At 33.0% G+C, this 19,059-nt stretch overlaps 1 long non-coding RNA gene across 1 annotated transcript; it reads left to right on the top strand.

Moving 5' to 3' along the window:
* The first annotated feature begins 7,343 nt into the window (after window positions 1–7,343).
* LOC136027958 (uncharacterized) lies at window positions 7,344–17,323 on the top strand. The gene is made up of 2 exons (XR_010617707.1): window positions 7,344–7,481; window positions 17,052–17,323. It is a non-coding gene; the product is annotated as an uncharacterized LOC136027958 (long non-coding RNA).
* Window positions 17,324–19,059: the final 1,736 nt, after the last annotated feature.

Below are 19,059 nucleotides of genomic sequence, written 5' to 3'. Positions count from 1 at the left end.
AAATATTTAGGGCTTCCTATCGGTGACACTCTTAAGGCAACTAGAAGGCTCTTGATTCCTCATTTTCAAGGTCGAACAGCAACTGCATACGGAAGCTTGGTAGCAAACAAACTTCGACTCAACCGAAAACTGCTAGCAAAACTTTACAATGCTTCTGCACTCCTGAATCTCCTGTACCTTGCACTTTTTTGAAGTATATTTACGATAACCAGGACGAAGGAGCTTCGGCGAATGTATTTCTGGTATGCCAAATACCTGCTTGCCCTTCCACCATCGTCAAGCAACTCCTGGGTCATTAAAAGATGCAGCATCATAAACCCGAATGCTTCTATCAGGAAAAGCATAGAAGCTTATCGTTACCCATGAAGCGCTATTTTGATTCAATGAATGTTTTGCTTTTGTATGTTTTAAGTGCTTTTAAGTAAGGTGAAGTGTTGCAAAGTTTTTTGTTTAGTTTTTTAGGTTATTGGCTTTTTATTTTTCCTCTTTTCTTTTATTCACATTGTACAGCTTTTTCATGTGTATTATAACAAGTTATAAATCAATTCAATTCAAATATTTTCTTCTTAGACAATGAACTAACAGTTCGACAGTGATCGGGGATAAAAGTTGGCCCCTTTCTGTACCCCTAACACCTGCAACCTCCCAAGGAAATATGTGTTCGTTTCAGTCTGGGATGACTTTTTCTTTATTTCTGAGCTTATCGGACAACCTAGATCAAAGATGCCCCCCTTTTATTTTCCTCTTTAAAATCTACTTAAAATCGATTGCTAATTTCTATTATTTGCCGCTCTTTCCCAGGTGCTCCAGGGGCTAGGACATCAATATATGCACATTTATTGGAACGCTTGGTTATTTTGAGCAGAAGTATTCTCATAAATATGTGATTTTATATCATAGGGGGTGGCTAATAGGCTCCGGGTAAGTTAAAAGTCTGGGGAACGTAACTGGTCACTTCCACTAACTTAAATCTTCCAAAGGCTACAGAATCTTTAACATTTACAATCGAATGAGCCATCTCTTGAGCTTGTAAGACTACCCACTCCGTACGAAGTGTCTGAAAAGAAAATCCATTGAAGGTACAAGGTTTTTTTCCAATAGGCAATACCAGGAGTTCTCCTCTTGTTTTCTAGTTGTGATCAATTTATTTGATCAGTGGGATCGATTAGAGTAATTTAATCAATATATTATACCTTTTTTCACGACTGATAAAGGTTTCCGGATACAAAACCGAAATATTTGGAAATTTGCTAGTGTTTTTGATAAAAGTTTTTTTGGCGTTTACTTGGTTAATCAAAACTTCTGCCTATTTCTGTTCCTTTTAAGGTGCAGCCTAAAATGAATGGTGCAGCCATTTTAGGGTGCAGCCACTGTGAAACAAAACATGTAATTTCTTTATAAGCTCTTCTATTTCATGGGTTGGACCGGCACCCCACCCTCACGTCTCTCCTAAAACTTGTCAGCAATGACGCTAAATCACTCAGACTTTCGTTTGTTCTAATGTTGCATCTTTGCATTCGAGTTTTTGCCTCATCTGTTTTCAAATCTGATTCTTTTTTGGCTTCTGTTCCATTTTCTAAGATACAAAAAGTCAAATAGAAAACTTTTTTTTAATCTTACAATGCAGGCAGTATATTTATTATTACTTCTCTAAACTAACTTTATTTCCTTTTACAAAATAACGTACTTAAATGTAAGATAAAACCTGTTACCCAACTAGAAAATACAGATAAAATTATTTCAAAACCCACTGTGGCTTTTTAAAGGTATATATTGATATTCGATCATTTGTAAATCAGATTAGTAACTGGAAAACTATGAAGTTTGTGAGTGACCTTTGTTTAATCTTTTTCTCTTTTAAGCTCTCTTGGGTTGGTTCAAGGTTATATCTAGTGAAATTTGATAGTATTAGCAACACGGAAACTATGATTGGATTTTCGACAATAATTATACATTCTTAAAGATACGATTTAATTTTTTGGGATTTAAGGCCAAAGGCTTAGATTATTAAAAAAGATTGATCTATGAAAGGCTAGGTGGAATTTTGCTTCCTTTTTTACCAGTAGAAAGATCATAGGTGCCCAAGTTTGATACCTCTCACATTTCTTACTTTCTATATAACGTTACCATTTAAAAAGACACTTGTTATCATAACTATTTCTAAGAATAATTGCATTGCTGACTTCCAATTCAACTTCACTATTTTAAAATTTGCAAAATTTTATTGCAAAATATAAAAATGTATATTCAAGGTGGCGTATTGAAAGAAAAACCAACGGCTTACATCTTCCAACTCCTGACCCTTCAACATATTTTCAAGCCCAATCAGTACAAATAATGGTAGGAATAACATGAGGTTTGTAACTGGCCTTTGTTTCATTTTTTTTTCCTGTCAACAGTTTGGTCGATTCTTTGGGACTGTTGAATATAAAATCTTGCAGAAGTCAGAGGTATTAACAACTTCTCCCTCGAAAATTAATTGGGTTTCCGACAATAACTCTATTTCTTTAAATGCATAGTAGACAATTATTCTAGGATCAATTTTGAAACAAAAGTCAAATAATTACACCCTTTCCCCTGTTTTTCTTAAGCAGTCGGGTGTAAACTCATGGATAAATACGAGTTGTAACTTTGAGGACTAACCAATTTTACTGATTATTTATCAGTAATTCTTCTGAAAAGTATAATGTTAAAATGAAATGGTTCCAATGGTAAGTTCATTGACTGAGGCTTTTTGCAAGGAGCTTTCATGAAAATACAAAATATGAATTAGGCTTAAAAATGTCTTTGACAAACCTGTACCTTTTGTTTGTTTTCTTACTCTGATTCAAGATAATTCAGTTTAGTTTTGCTGGGTGAGCCTTCTTAAGGAATAATTGTAAACTTTCATTAGGGAATAAAAGGAAATCCATATCGTTCAGCGCCCTTGATTTTGGCCCGTATTTTTGAACCGGCGCCTAAACATTAGTGTGGCATAGCTGCTCTTTATTCAAAACCCACCTGTGGTAGTTGAGCTCAGTGGCTCAGTATAGGAGTTTAAAACAGATTTCTTTTGATCCCTATTCCTGGTGGTGATATTTGTGCCGGTTTAAATTTAAGGGTGGTTAAAGTTAATCCCTGTCACAGATAATCCTGTTCAGTCAAATTAGGATTCAACGTAAACTGCCAAAAAGCATTCCTTTTCTCATAAGCAGAGGTCCATATGGCTTATGAACCCTTTGAGTATGGAGCCTGGGTAAAAACACTTATGAACCCTGGGTAAAAACGCTTGACTGTCCCTTGTATGAAAGTTCTTTGTTGTGACCGAAATAAATAAATAAATTGCACGATAAAAGCCACCCTTTTTTTACTAATGTATTTAATGGCACCTGACAGATAAAAAATATATATATATATATATTTCGCTAGTGTTATACTGATTTTTAGTTCAAACGGATCTCTTTAATTATCCCATAATATTTTTATTCCATTACTGAGAATAACCGTCCACTTGACCAAAACTACTAGAAAATAATCCTTTCCTTAAATTCTGCAATCTAAGGCAAGCCCCCAAGAAGTGAAGTAGATCCTCACCCTTATCTCCACAACCGAGATACGAGTAAGGAGCATCTATTACCCTAACTCTCCGTAAGTTCTTCTTCCTTTCTTCAACTGCTACAAAAATACCTCTCCCTGACAAATATCCCTTAATTTTTTCACTTTTTAAACCCACTTTAAAATAAATACCATGTCCCCAAGCCTACTTCCGCCGCTCCAACAAAACCTAAAACAAAACCTGTTTAAACCTAAACAGGCATGGCTACAAAAACGGAAAATAAAATACTTCAAGTACCCCCCCTCGTTACAAAAATTTCTCTCAATGGATCATTCCCAATTTTACATATTTTACAATCCCTTTTATTGTCCCATAATATTTTGATCTCATTACTGAGAATAACCCCCACTTAACCAAAACTAATAGAAAATAACCCTTTCCTTAAATCCTCTAAACTAGGACCAAGAGGGATACGAGTAAGGAACATCTTTTACCCTTACTCTCCCTAAGTTCTTCTTCCTTTCTCCAAGTGCTAGGAAAATGCCTCTCCCTGACAAATACCACTTAAATTCTTCACTATTTAAACCAACTTTAAAATAAATACCATGTCCCCAAGCCTCCTTCCACCGCTAGTAAACTCCAAGGAACACTGAAGCTGCAACTTGACACTGTCATTTCTGAATCTACTTGTCTTCCCAACTCCCTTTACTAAATTTACTAAGCTTTTTCGATTAGCCTATCCCCTTCCCTTCATTTGAAACCCATGGTAACTCAGAGCTATTTAAAATTAATCTCTTTTGGGAGCCAAAGAATTTTCTCTTCTATCCTGAAACAAGAATCTGTTCTTCTTTTCTGCTTCTCCAGATAACACCTTTACTAACCTATTATTTGGTAAGCTAATAGCCTTTTCCCAGTGTCCTATCATTCTAAAGTCTTTTTATCCTTAGTAAAACCAATTCTTTGTTACCAAGCTATTTAATTTCCCACTTAGCCCTTAAAGTCTCCAAAATATCTCAATCTCTCTATTTTTCTTCCCTTTTTATTCCCTAAAATTTCCTGCTGTATCACCAAGTACGACCTAGACATCTTTAAATATAGATGTATCTTAAATTTAAATTAAATTATTAAATAAATTATTAAATTATTAATTAATTATAATTATTAATTAGTTATTATTATAATTATTAATTAAATAATTTTCTTAAATTATTAAATATATTAAATTGTATATTAAATAAGATGTATATTAAATATAGATGTCTCTTAAATTTAAAAAATTCAAATGAAAGTAAGGAATGACAATTAGTGCTTATAACGGACAAAAAATATTCCCTGTGTGAGAGGGGCTCCTTTCTTTTCAACACCTTGTTCTTTGCACTAAGGACTTATCGTGATTTAAAAAAAAGCTTTTTTTTATTAAAACGGCCCTTGTGTTTGAGCAGTCATTCTTGAAGATTTTGATAAAAAGTCAAAATATAGCAAAAAGAGTGAAGGATTGAGAAGGGGGCAGCGCCTTCACATACGGAATAGTTTCTCTTTATTTGAGGTTTTAATATCGTTCTTTGCATTAATTTGAAAAAAAAACGTATTTTTCTTCTTTAAATTCTCCTGGTTCTCAATACAATGCGCACCCAGGGTCACCCTAAATTCAAGGAGGAATACCACCTCCTCAGAAAAATCTCCAAGTTAAATTTTAACTACTGCACGATAATATTTCAAGAAAAAGATCTCATTTAGTGTTTTTTTTTTTTAAATAAAGTTTAATTATCAAATAATCTTCTCCTCAATATGAAAAGAGCTTCCGTCGCCTCAACCCTCAAAGCTTTCTTACAAGTCAAATTGCACTGCATATTGTATTGCATTGTATTTTTTTTAGAGTTTCTCCCTACTTCTAAAATTGTGCAAAGTTCTATGTGAGAATCGAATTTAATTAGCAATTTTAAAATAGTTCATTTTTCATATTAAGAACCAGCATTCAGAGAAAATTTTGTTGTTCCATATAGTATGATTAAAACTCCATTTTTGGCCTTTAGTCTTCTAAAATGTGGATCTGCAATATCTTAAAAATTGCTGACTGAATTAAGTAGAAAATTCCAGAACATCTTGAGGGAGGAGGAGGGTTTAGGGGGTTTAAAGATATTAGAATGGCTGTCAGCCTCCTCTTGGACCCTTTTTAGCTGTCCTCACTTAAAAATGGTTTCATCAAAATTTTGAAATGGCCAATTAGTTCAAACTAGCCTAAAACTCAAATAACTCTGCTATCAGAGACAACATAACCCACATCTTTGGAGGGGAATGCCGAATATAATCAAATATATATCATGCTGTTGTAAAAAGAACATGTTACCAACATCCAGGGATAAGCTAAGGCCATTAAGTTGAAACTGAAAGAGTATTTTGAAGGGGTATTCAAAAGTGATCAGAAAGGCGTATTTGCAATATATCAAAAATACCTGAGGATATTAAGTTTAAACTTTCAGAGCATGTTGAGGGGGATGTTGAATAATCACTGTAGGGTTACAAGTCCCCCTCTTATGTCCCCCTTTTTAGATAAAATCTCTCGAAAGATATCTAATTAGAATTTGGAATAGACATCTTGCTCGATGTAGACGAAAAATCAAATAACTCTGCTTCTTGGGATGACAAAATTCACCAGAGCCCTTGGGACAAGCGTCTTGCGTTATATAGATTGTCAATTGTCTATGCATAAGGTTGGTTATCGGCAAAAGGGGGCTTGTTAGATCCTGAGTCTTAAAAAGACTTAGGGTATTAAGGAAAATTTATAGAAAATTTTGAGAGGAGTGTCAAACAAAATCAAAACAGTGTATGTAGTAAGGCTATCAGAGGGGCACAATAGAAATATATAATGTGTGACTACGGATATTATGTGACATATGCGGATATTATGTGACATATTATCCCTCGAGATAAGGCCTTTAGACCTTGTTAATATGTTGAATAAAATGACATTTTGAGATACACATTAGTGTAAATCGGAGCATCTAAAAGAGCAATAAAAAGGGAGGGTAGCTGCCCTCCGTCTTTTTTAACTTTTTTTTAGTCAAAAGTCTGGGGAAGGTACCTGGTCACTTCCAGTAACTTTTAACTCTTCCAAAGGCTACAGAATGTTTAACATTTTTAATCAAATGAGCCAACTCTCGAGCTTGTAAGACTACCCACTCCGTACGAAGTGTCCGAAGAGAAAATACATTGAAAGTAAAAGGTTCTTTCCAATAGGCAATACCGGGGGTTCTCTTATTTTCTAGTTGTGGTCAATATATTTGATAAGTGTGAACGATTAGAGTAATTTAATCAATATATTCTACTTTTTTTCACGACTGATAAAGGTTTCCGGATACAAAACCGAAATATTTTGAAATTTGCTTGTGTTTTTGATAAAAGTTTTTTCGGCGTTTACTTGGTTGATCAAAACTTCTGCCTATTTCTGTTCATTTTAAGGTGCAGCTTAAAATGAATTTATTTGTTCTTTTATTTCATGGGTTGGACCGGCTCCCCCGACCCTCACGTTTCTCCTAAAACTTGTCAGCCATGACGCTAAATCGCTCACACTTTCGTTTGTTCTAATGTTGCATCTTTGCATTCAAGTTTTTGCCTCGTCTTTTTTCAATTATAATTTTTTTTGGCTTTGGTTCCATTCTCTAAGATACGGAAATTCAAATAGAAAACTTTTTTTTTAACCTTGCAATGCAGTCAGTATATTTCATCATTAGTTCTCTAAACTAGGTTTAATTCTTCTTATAGTGCAACAGTGGATATATTTACAAAATAACGTACTTAAATGTAAGATAAAACCTGTTACCCAACTAGAAATTACAGATAAAATTATTTCAAAAGCCGTTGTGGTTTTTTAAAGGTATATTTTGATATTCCATTGCAACTTTCTTCATTTGTATATGAGATTAGTAACTGGAAAACTATGAAGTTTGTGAGTGACCTTTGTTTAAGCTTTTAAGCTCTCCTGGGTTTGTTCAAGGTTATATCTGGCCAAATTTAAAACTGTTAGCAACCCGGAAGATATAACTGGATTTTTGATAATAATTATACATTTTTAAAGATACAGTACAAAAATTAGTTTTTAGGGATTTAAGGCCAAAGGCTTAGATTATTAAAAAAAAAAAATTAATCTATGAAAGGTTAGGTGGAATTTTGCTTCCTTTTTGTCCCAGAAGAAAGATCATGGGTGCCCAAGTTTGATACCTCTCACATTTCGTACTCTCTATTTCACCATTCGACTTCTACGTCACCATTTAACGTCACCACCATTCAACGTCACCATTTAAAGAGACACGTGTTATCAGAACTGTTTCTGAGAATAATTATATGGCTGACTCTCAATTTAACTTCACTATTTTATAATTTGCAAAATCTGAGCCAATTCAAAATGTATATTCAAGATGGCGTGTTAAAAGAGAAAGCCAAAGGCTTAGATCTTCCTACTCCTTACCCTTTAAACATATTTTCCAGCCCAAACTCTTGTTCGAAAATAGCAACAGGAATAACATGAGGCTTGTAACTGGCCATTTTTTTTTGTGTGTCAAGAGTTTTTTTTCATTTTTGTTATCCTGTCAAGAGTTTGGTCGATTTTTTGGGGTTGTTGAAGATAAAATCTTGCAGATGTCAGCGGTATTAAAAACTTCTCCCACAAAAATAAATTGGGTTTCCAAAAATTATTCTATTTCTTTAAAGGCATAGTATGCAGAATGATTCTTGGACCAATTTGAAACAAAAGAAAATAATTACAACCTTTCTACTGTTTTTTAAGCAGTCTGGTATAAACTCATGGATAAATGTCGAGTTATAAGTTTGAGGCCTAACCAATTTTACTGATTATTTATCAGTAACTCTTCTGAAAAGTATAATGTTACAAAATGAAATACTTCCAATTGTAAGTTGATTGACTGAGGCTTGTTATTAGAAAATTTCAAGAAAATGGAAAATATGAATTAGGCCTAAAAATGTCTTTGGCAAACCTATACCTTTTGTTTGTTTTCTGACTGTGACTCAAGCTAAGGCTGCTTTCTTAAGGAATAATTGTAAACTTTCATTCGGAAATAAAAGGAAATCCGTATTGTTCAACGCCCTTGATTTTGGTCCGTATTTTTGAACAACGGGCATCTAAAAATTAGTGTGGCATAGCTGCTCTTTATTCAAAACCCACCTGTGGTAGTTGAGCTCAGTGGCTCAGTATAGGAGTTTAAAACAGATTTCCATTGATCCCTTTTCCTGGTGGTGATATTTGTGCCGGTTTCAATTTAAGGATGGTTAAAGTTAATCCCTGTCGCAGATATTCCTGTTAAGTCCAAGTCGAATCCAAAGTAAAAGAAAAATTCCTTTTCTCGTAAGCAGATGCCCATAATGGCTTATGTACACTTTGAGCATGGAGCCTGGGTAAAAACGCTTGACCATCTCTTATATGAAAGTTCGTAGTTGTGACCGTAAGTTATATAATAAATAAATTGCACCAAAAAGTCACCCCTTTTTTACTAATGTATTTAATGGCACCTGACACATAAAAAAATGATATGTCGCTAGCGTTATACTGACTTTTAGTTCAAACGGTAGTAAAAATGAAATATAATTTTGAATTAGTCAAGGGAAAACTTACACCACCATGTAAATCTTTAAAATTGGGGCAAATGGGGAAGCCAATTTTTATTGAAGAAAAATCTACATATACGCTAATGCAGTCATTGGTAGGATGAGTGTAGATAAAAAATCAGCAAAATATGCCAAAAACAAGGGACATGAAACAGGTAAAAAAAAAAAGAACGCCTAACAACAACGTTAAGATCAAAAAGAAAATGATGAATTGCGTTGCTGTAGCATAAAAATTTAAATTATTTAATTTATGTTAAAAAAAACAGCATGGTTCACTAGTATGCATATTTTTAAAATAAATTCTTATTGCATGAGACGCAATTATAATAATTTATAACCAACGTTATTCTTAATAAAAAAATATTATTTTATGTATCATATTTTTCGATATATACTAATATATAGATACATAGATATTTAGATATTTATTGCAAAAAAAAATGCCTTTTTGGACCCTTGCAAAAGAAAAATGCCACAAAGTATTAGTACATGATAATAACACACGTAACAAAACAAGATGCATAACAATAACAATGAAGATTAATAACATTTACAAAAAAGAAACAAAGTAAAGCACATAATGCAATAAAACTAACTCATATAATTGTACAGAATGTCAAAAACATGATAGATAGACACTAAATACTTTAAACCTAAACAGGCATGGCTACAAAAACGGAAAATAAAATACTTCAAGTACCCCCCTCGTTACAAAAATTTCTCTCAATGGATCATTCCCAATTTTACATATTTTACAATCCCTTTTATTGTCCCATAGTTTGTGATCCCATTACCTAGAATAACCCTCACTTAACCAAAACTAATAAAAAATAACCCTTTCCTTAAATCCTGTAATCTAGGACCAAGAGGGATACGAGTAAGAAGCATCTTTTACCCTTTCTCTCCCTAAGTTCTTCTTCCTTTCTCCAAGTGCTAGGAAAAGGCCTCTCCCTGACAAATACAACTTAATTTCTTCACTATTTAAACCCACTTTAAAATAAATACCATGTCCCCAAGCCTCCCTCCACCGGCAGTAAACTCCAAGGAACACTGAAGCTGCAACTTCACACTGCCATTTCTGGATCTCCTGGTCTTCCCAATACCCTTTACTAAATTTACTAAGCTTTCTTCGATTAGTCCTATCCCCCTCCCTTCATTCAAAACCCATGGTAACTCAGAGCTGTTTAAAATTAATCTCCCTTGGGAGCCCATGAATTTTCTCTTCTATCCTGAAACAAGAATTTTTTCTTCTTTTCTGCTTCTCCAGATAACACCTTTACTAGCCTATTATTTGGTAAGCCAATAGCCTTTTCCCAGTGTCTTATCATTCTAAAGTCTTTTCACCCTTAGTAAAAGCAATTCTTTATTACCAAGCTATTTAATTTCCCACTTAGCCCTTAAAGTCTCCCAAAATATCTGAAATATAATCTCTCTATTTTTCTTCCCTTTTTATTCCCTAAAATTTCCTGCATCATCACCGAGCACAACCTGGACATCTATAAATATAGATGTATATTAAATTAAAAAAAAAAAAAATTCAAATGAAAGTAAGGACTGACAATTAGAGTTTATAACGGACAAAAAATATTCCCTGTGTGAGAGGGGCTCCTTTCTTTTCAACACCTTGCTCTTTGCACTAAGGACTTTTCGTGATTTAAAAAAAAGCTCTTTATTCCACTGAAACTGCCTTTGTGTTTGAGCAGTCATTCTTAAAAGATTTTGACAAAAAGTCAAACTGTATCGTAAAGAGTGAGGGATTGAGAAGGGGGCAGTGCCTTCACATACGGAATAATTTCTCTTCATTTGAGGTTTGAATATCGTTCTTTGCTTTGATTTGAAAAAAACTTATTTTTCTTCTTTAGATTCTGCTTACTCTCAATAAAATGCGTATCCAGGTTCACCCTAAATTCAAGGAGGAATACGACCTCCTCAAAAACAACTCAACAAGTTAAATTTGTCAATTTGAAAGGTTTTGCACAGTAATCATTCAAGAAAAACATCTCGTTTAATGTTTTTTCTTTTCGAAATAAAGTTTAATTATCAAATAATCTTCTCCGCAGTATGAAAAGAGCTTACGCCCCTTCACACCTCAAAGCTCTCTTACAACTCAAATTGCATTGCATAATTTCTATTAAGACATCATTTGTTTTTTAGAGTTTCTCCCTACTTTTAAAACTATGCAAAGTTTCATAAGTGAATATATTTTAATGAACAATTTTAAAATTAATTCATTTTGCATATTAAGAACCAACATTCGATAAAATTTTGTTGTTCCATATAATACAATTGAAACTCCATTTTTTGGACTTTAGGCAATAACAATAATTGCTCTTTCCTTAAAGTTTCTCCCTACTTCTAAAATTGTGCAAAGTTCTAATTATCAATTAGTTATCAAATAATTTTTAAAAAATTAGTTATCAAAAAGTTTCAATTATCAAATAATCTTCTCCGCAATATGAAAAGAGCTTCCGTCGCCTCAACCCTCAGAGCTTTCTTACAAGTCAAATTGCATTGCATATTGTATTGCATTGTATTTTTTTTTTAGAGTTTCTCCCTACTTCTAAAATTGTGCGAATCGATTTTAATTAGCAATTTTAAAATAGTTCATTTTGCATATTAAGAACCAGCATTCAGAGAAAATTTTGTTGTTCCATATAGTACGATTACAACTCCGTTTTTGGCCTATAGGCTTCTACTAACAAGAATTGCTCATTCCTTAAAGTTTGTTACTACACGTTGTGTGGTTCAAGACGCTACGAAACGTGAAAAAGGATCGCCAATCCTTCCTTCAACCCCGTTTTTTAATATTAAAATTTAATATTTGATTAGCAATGCTTCAGAAAAAGTGAACCCATACACATATTTTTTAAAAGGAAAAAATTATAGGAAGTTCACCTCTGATTAAGGGGTGGGAGAGCTGAAACATAAAAATTTAAGTATAAGTTCATTGTTATCATACCTTTCTATACTTTTTGAGGCAAAATCTCTTAACAAGTCTTTTTTTCATAAGAGTGTTCTTCTAGAAGCCAATAGATGGGTGTTGAAACTGGTTGAACCTTGTTGAAACTAGAAGCCGTTAAATATTTTGTGCATGAAGAAGAAAAAATAAATATATTACCATTTAAATCTCTGAAATATAGCTCTATGAAATCCCTCGCTCTATACGCTAAAGTTTTTAATTGTTTTAAAAAGTAGAATTGTGGCAAAGAGTCAAACTTTAGCGTAAAGAGCTAGGGATTGCGGAGGGGACAACCCATTTCATATACGGAGTAATTTCTGTTCGTTTTAAGTTTAATGTCGCTCCTTACTTTTAATTAAAAAAACTAGTTTATTTTTATTTAATTTCTGAACGTTTTTGAATTAATGCATGTTTGATTTTGGCTCTCTGCACATAAATTATTAAAATAAAATTTGCATATTAATTCTTTTTTTTGGCTAAATGGCTTTCTCTTAGTTTTGATCAGACGATTTTGAGAAATAAGGGGTGGGGAAGGAGGCCTAGTTGCCCTCCAATTTTTTGGTTACTTAAAAAGGCAACTAGAACTTTTAATTTTTAACGAACGTATTTATTAGTTAAAAAATATACGTAACTTGAAAATTAACTTACGTAACAAACTTTTGTGTTCTTATATTTTTATTATGTATATGAGGGGTTTGTCCCCTAGTTAATACCTCGCTCTTTACACTAAATCTTAAGTTTTGTCCCAATTCCTTAAGAATGACCCCTAACTCAGAAAGGCCGTAGAATAAATAGTTGAAATTACTAAAAGTACTTTAGCATAAAGAGCGAGCTATTTATCTCCTCCTAAATACCTCGCTCTTTATGCTAAATTATTTTTAGAACCTCTCATATTCGTAATAATTGCTGTTTTGTTTTAACTTTTAATGCTACTCCTTACTTTCAATTGAAAAAACGTTTTCATGTTTATTTTTTCATTGTTTTATAGTAATGCTTTTATTTTTCATTGCTTTTTCATTCGTTTTATAGTAATGCTAGAAAATCCTGCGCCCTTTTCATTGAATTTTTCTTCTCCCATGACATATTCCTCGAAGGAAAGATCCTCCCAAATAGCCCCCTCCCCTCAACCCCACCCCCCAAACCATAAAAATCCCCCTGAAAATGTATCTACACTTCCCAATAACCATTACTGTATGTGAACACTAGACAAAGTTTGTAACTTGCAGCCTCTCCCCCAGGAACTGTGGGGGATTAAGTCCTCCCCAAAGACATAGTTATTATGGTTTTAGACTATGCGAAACAAAATGGCTATCTCAAAATTTTGATCCGTCGAATTTGGGGGAAAATGAGCGTGAGAGGGGGCCTAGGTGACCTTCAATTTTTTGGTCACTTAAAAAGTGCACTAGAACTTTTCATTTCCGTTATAATGAGCCTTCTTGCGACATTTTAGAACTACTTGGTCGATACGATGACCCCTGGGGAAAAGAAAAAAAATACATATTCACGCATCTGAAATCTGTCTTCAGACAAAAAATACGAAATTCCACATTTTTGTAAATAAGAGCTTGAAATCCCCCTGAAAACGTTTCTACACTTCCCAATAACCATTACTGTATGTGAACACTAGACAAAGTTTGTAACTTGTAGCCCCTCCCCCAGGAACTGTGGGGGATTAAGTCTTCCCCAAAGACATAGTTATTATGGCTTTCGACTATGCAAAACAAAATGGCTATCTCAAAATTTTGATCCGTTGAATTTGGGGAAAATATGAGCGTGAGAGGGGGCCCAGGTGCCCTTCAATTTTTTTGGTCACTTAAAAAGTGCATTAGAACTTTTCATTTCCGTTATAATGAGCCCTCTTGTGACATTCTAGGAATACTTGGTCGATACGATGACCCCTGGGGAAAAGAAAAAAAATATATATATTCACGCATCCGAAATCTGTCTTCAGACAAAAAATATGAAATTCCACATTTTTGTATATAAGAGCTCGAAATTTTTCCATAGGGTTTCTGATAAGCTGAATGCGATGGTGTGATTTTCGTTAAGGTTCTATGACTGTTAGTCATAGAGTTTGTCTTACTATTTTCCAAAATAAGGCAAATTTTCTCAGGCTCGTAACTTTTGATGACAAACAGTAAATTTGATGAAACTTATATATATTTAAAATCAGCATAAAATCCGATTCTTTTGATGTATTTTAGGATCAAAATTCCGTTTTTTAGAGTTTCATTTACTATTGAGCCGGTTCCCTCCTTACTACAGTTCGTTAGCACGAACTGTTTGACAAGAAGCCGTTAAACATTTTGTGCATGAACAAACAAAATAAATATATTACCATTTAAATCTCTGAAATATACCTTTGGTAACCCTTGCCCCCTTCCTCTATCTCGGTTAAATTCCCTATAGGACTAAACATCTCTCTCTCATTTTAATAGCCTTGTGTTGATGGACTTGTAAATGTAAACGTTCTTGTAAAATATAAAAATGTCGTTCAGCACTAAAATTACAGGCGTAGTATAAAAAGTTCTCGGGAATCAAGAGGGCTACATATTTATTTCTACGTCCCCATCCCGCTCCAAAAATATCCTACATTTTTTCTGAAGGTATACAGAGAATACCTGAAGCACATGCAGATACATGTGCATGCATTACATATGCGTATACATGTGAATGTATGAACATTTGTATGTGTATGTTCATGTTCATACCCAGTCCCAAAATAACCTACATTTTTTTGAAGATACAAAGAGAACCCAACAAAATTTACAAACTTAAATTTACATTTAACCTTAATTTACATTTACAAAAAAAAAGCTTAAACGCAACCAAAAAAGCAAGAGTTTCTGATGAAAATTACCCCGATTGAATTTAGCATATCAGTAAACTCTATTGAAGAACTGTCCAATCCTGTCAATAAAAATCTGAAAATAACACAATTTTTTAGAAGGAATATTCTTAGGTATCAACCATCATTCGGTACATTCTTGACCTGAGTAGACATTGATAAAGAGCAAAGAATATGTCCAAGTTCATCCTTTTTACACAATTAGTGGTTTCTACATAAATTCCCAATGGTTTTTCTACATTTTTTTTTCTATGCAATTTATCAGCATTCATGTTTCGTAATATTCTCACGCCAACGTATAAACAATTACACATGATCTATATGACCAAAATATATCTCTTGATTTCGCTTTGGGGTAAATTATTTAGGTTAAAATTTAATCGTTAGGCATAAATGGAGTATTCAGTCAAAATATCAGATCAACAACAGTTTTGAGCCGTAGTTTTTAATAATACTTTTGCTACAGAGCTTTGGGGAAGGAGAAGGGGACTTTTATTTATACTGATTGAATTCTGGGTTTCATCTTCTATTGAATTCAAGCTACCCTGGCTCTCCACCTTTATATACCATTAAACATAGACATATCTTAACAGACTAATTTATCAAAGCAATCTTTTCATGTTTCACTTTGTTTTACTATTTTGTTCAAATAAATGCACATTATTATTAAAGAATCTAAATACGGAAAAAAAGAGTTAAATTTGGATGTCTTGAAAAAACTGGAACGTTACGAATTAATACAGCAAATCTTTTATTTTTTTAATTTTGTTTAATCTGAACAGAGGCTTCCTTTGCTTTGTCTACGTGCCCTCAAATTTTAAAGCGTTTTAGCGAAAACTAAATCCAGTTATTTGCACTACGAACCGATACAGCCTACTTTTCTTTCTGAAATTGTATGTTCTCTTCGAAGTTCCTTTGGTCTAATATAATTTACCCATAAAGTGATATCCTGATTCGACAAAAGCAGTTTATGGTTCATTTTAGTGCGTCACAAAATGATAAAAACAATTTTTTCAATATATTTTTTTCACTTATGTTTGTTTTGCCCATTCTATATATCTAGCAAGTTGTAAGCCATTTAGAGGCAAGGAAAACAAAGGTTTATTTTGTTTGTCAGTAGTTTTGAAAATCAAAGATTCTGTTAAATTGACAGTATTTTAGAAATTTGGTCATTTTACCACCTTGTAACAAAACTAGCGGTGGTTTCCTGACCTTTGCTACCAACGCCTTGAGATGAATTGTACGAGTTTTTTGATGTTTTGTGTCTTGTGTTGATGTTTTGAATATTTTCGACCTCTTTGGCTGTTCTGTTGCTATACCTTACAAAATTATTTCTACAAAAATCGTAAATTCAAGTTATGTCAGAGAATCTTCACGTGGAGAAATTTTTCATGGGGAAGGAAATTCTCCATGGAGGGGGAGTTTGATTTCCCAAAATTAGTTAAAAAAGATCAGCAATTAAATACAAAACAAGCTTTTTCAAGTGAAAGTAAGAAGCAAGATTGAAACTTAAAATGAACAGGAAATATTACGTATATGAGGGAGGTTGCCTCTTTTCAATAGCTCGTTCTTACGCTAAACTTTCGTTTTAACATTTGTAGAGGCTATTATTCTAACTGAACAACTTTTGGGATTCAGGATTCATTCTCAAACAACTGGAACAAAAAACAAACTTAGGTTATTATAAGGTTATTAATAGTTAAAAAAAAGTAAAATATATATGCAAATTTTGTTTTAATTATTCATGTACGGTGAGTAAAATTCAACACCTGCATCAATTCGAAAACGTCCACAAATTAAATAATGAAACAAGTTTTTTTAACGGAAAGTAAGGAGTGACATTAAAACTTAAAACTAACAGAAATTATTCCGTCTACGAAAAGGGCTATCTGCTCCTCAACACCCCACTCTTTCTGCTAAAGTTTGCCATTGTTTTAAAAAGTAGAGTTGTGAGAAAGAGTCAAACTTTAGCGTAAAGAGTGGAGCGTTGAGGAACGGACAGTTTTAATGTCGCTCCCTACTTTCCGTTAAAAAACTGTTTTTTTTATTCAATTCATTTAACAGACTGTTAAGTGAATATTTTGTTGCAGGTATTCGCAATCTTTTCTGCATTGGTGTTTGTTTGCGCAGCATTGGCTGTCCCATCACCTGACGCTATACCTGAAGCAGGAAAAAGTCGCAAATATGGAGTGAACCGAGTTCCGAACAAGGACGCCGCATATTGGAAATATCATCGGTATTTGTAGCGAATATTTTTTAAAGTTTTCAAACTCTACTTGCATGGATTATTTCATTAATTTTCTGATGTGCTGTTTGGCTTATTCTATACTTGTAATTTCAATAAAGGAACTTTTGGCTTAAATGTTTTACAGTTGATTTAGCACGATATAGTTAAGTAATGGACACTACCTTCTAGATTTTTAAAATTATCTCTTTTTATGTACCCTTTTAAAAGGAGTAAAAAATCCTTTCTTCCTCCGTATTTTCTTGTATTTACTATCTTGGCAATAAGCCAGTGGAAATAAGTTTCTTTCACGAAAAATTGAATTTCAACTCATTTTCTTTTCCACCCCAAAGAAAAAAAATGACACTGACTATAACTGACAGTACACAATCAAAAGTGAAAGAAAAATAGTTTATGTAAGAGAGTAGTCACAGGAGTGGTCACAGGAGTCACAGGATTGTAAGGGAGTGTTTTGACTATAACTGTCAAAACACAGGAAGCAAACAGCTCAATACATAATCAAAAATACATAACCATAATACATAACCATAAAGTGGAAGAAAAATAGTTTATGTAAGAAAGTGGTGAAAACTCAAATCAGCTAGAAAAAAACAAAAAAGATATGAACAATACAATGTGTGCCATAAACAATTAGAAACTAATTTTCCAGATTGGACAAAAGAATTTGGCAACATTAATAAAAAGAAAAAAATCTTAAACCTCAGTGAATTCGAGAAAAATAAACTTAAAAAAAAGATCTTAGAACATAGGTTTGAAGTTCGCCTTCAGTAATAAAGAAAAATATGAAATATTAAAATCCTCATGAAATGTTTTGGATTAAGATTTTCCTACTAAAACAGTGTAAAAACTGAGATTTCATCTCTTTTTTTTTATTTTTCATCTTCATCATATTTTAACACTCCAATTATGCCATGGTTGGTTTTATATTCTGTACACAAAGAGATGTTTTTGCGTAACCAGTATTTCTTGTTTTCTATCAGATAGGATTGGTATTTATTTGGTAAGTTCATGACGGTTCAGTGTTGAGACTTTAAATATCTTCGCTGAACTGTTTAAAATCATGCTGATAAAAAATGACTGCTTTTTCCATATTTCTGCCTTTGTATTTCAACAAGCAAGGGTCATATTTTAACGCTCCTATTTTGCTGCGGTTGTTTTTATAGTGTGTACCCAAAGATGTGTTTTTTCGTGAATAGTATTTTTCGTATTTTCTATCAGTTAGGATTGGTATTCATTTGGTAAGTTCATGACGGCTCAATATTCGATTTTAAATATCTTCACTGAACAATTGAAAATCTATTGAAAAAATTGAAACATGTCACGGTCACATTTTTGTATGAGCATGATTTTAAATAATTCAGTGAAGATATTAAAAATCAATCAGTAAATCGTCATAAACTTACCAAAAGAATACCAATCCTAACTGATAGAAAACACAAAAACTACTGTTTACGAAAAAACACCTCTTTGGATACAAATTAGTTAAACCATCCGTGGCACAATTGGAGTGTTAAAATATGATCGTTGCATTTTAAAATACAAAGACAAAAAATGGAATAGGGTAGTGATTTTGTATGAGTATAATTTTAAATAGTTCAGTGAAGATGTTTAAAATCGACCATTAAATGGTCATAAACGTACCAAAAGAAAACCAATCCTAACTGATAAATTAAATAAAATAAAAACAAGTTGTTTTAACTGAACGTAGGGGGCGATATTAAAGCTTAAGACGAACAGAAATTATTCCGTAAATGAAAGGGGCTGTTCCCTCCTCAGCGCTCCGCTCTTTACACTAAAGTTTTACTCTGTCTCTCAAATCTACTTTTTAAAACAATAAAAAACTTTAGCGTAAA

The sequence above is a fragment of the Artemia franciscana genome, chromosome 6, assembly GCF_032884065.1.
Source record: "Artemia franciscana chromosome 6, ASM3288406v1, whole genome shotgun sequence".
NCBI classification, from domain to species: Eukaryota; Metazoa; Arthropoda; class Branchiopoda; order Anostraca; family Artemiidae; genus Artemia; species Artemia franciscana.
The sequence above is the reverse complement of the archived record's forward strand: the minus strand, read 5'-3'. Positions and strand labels throughout refer to the sequence as shown.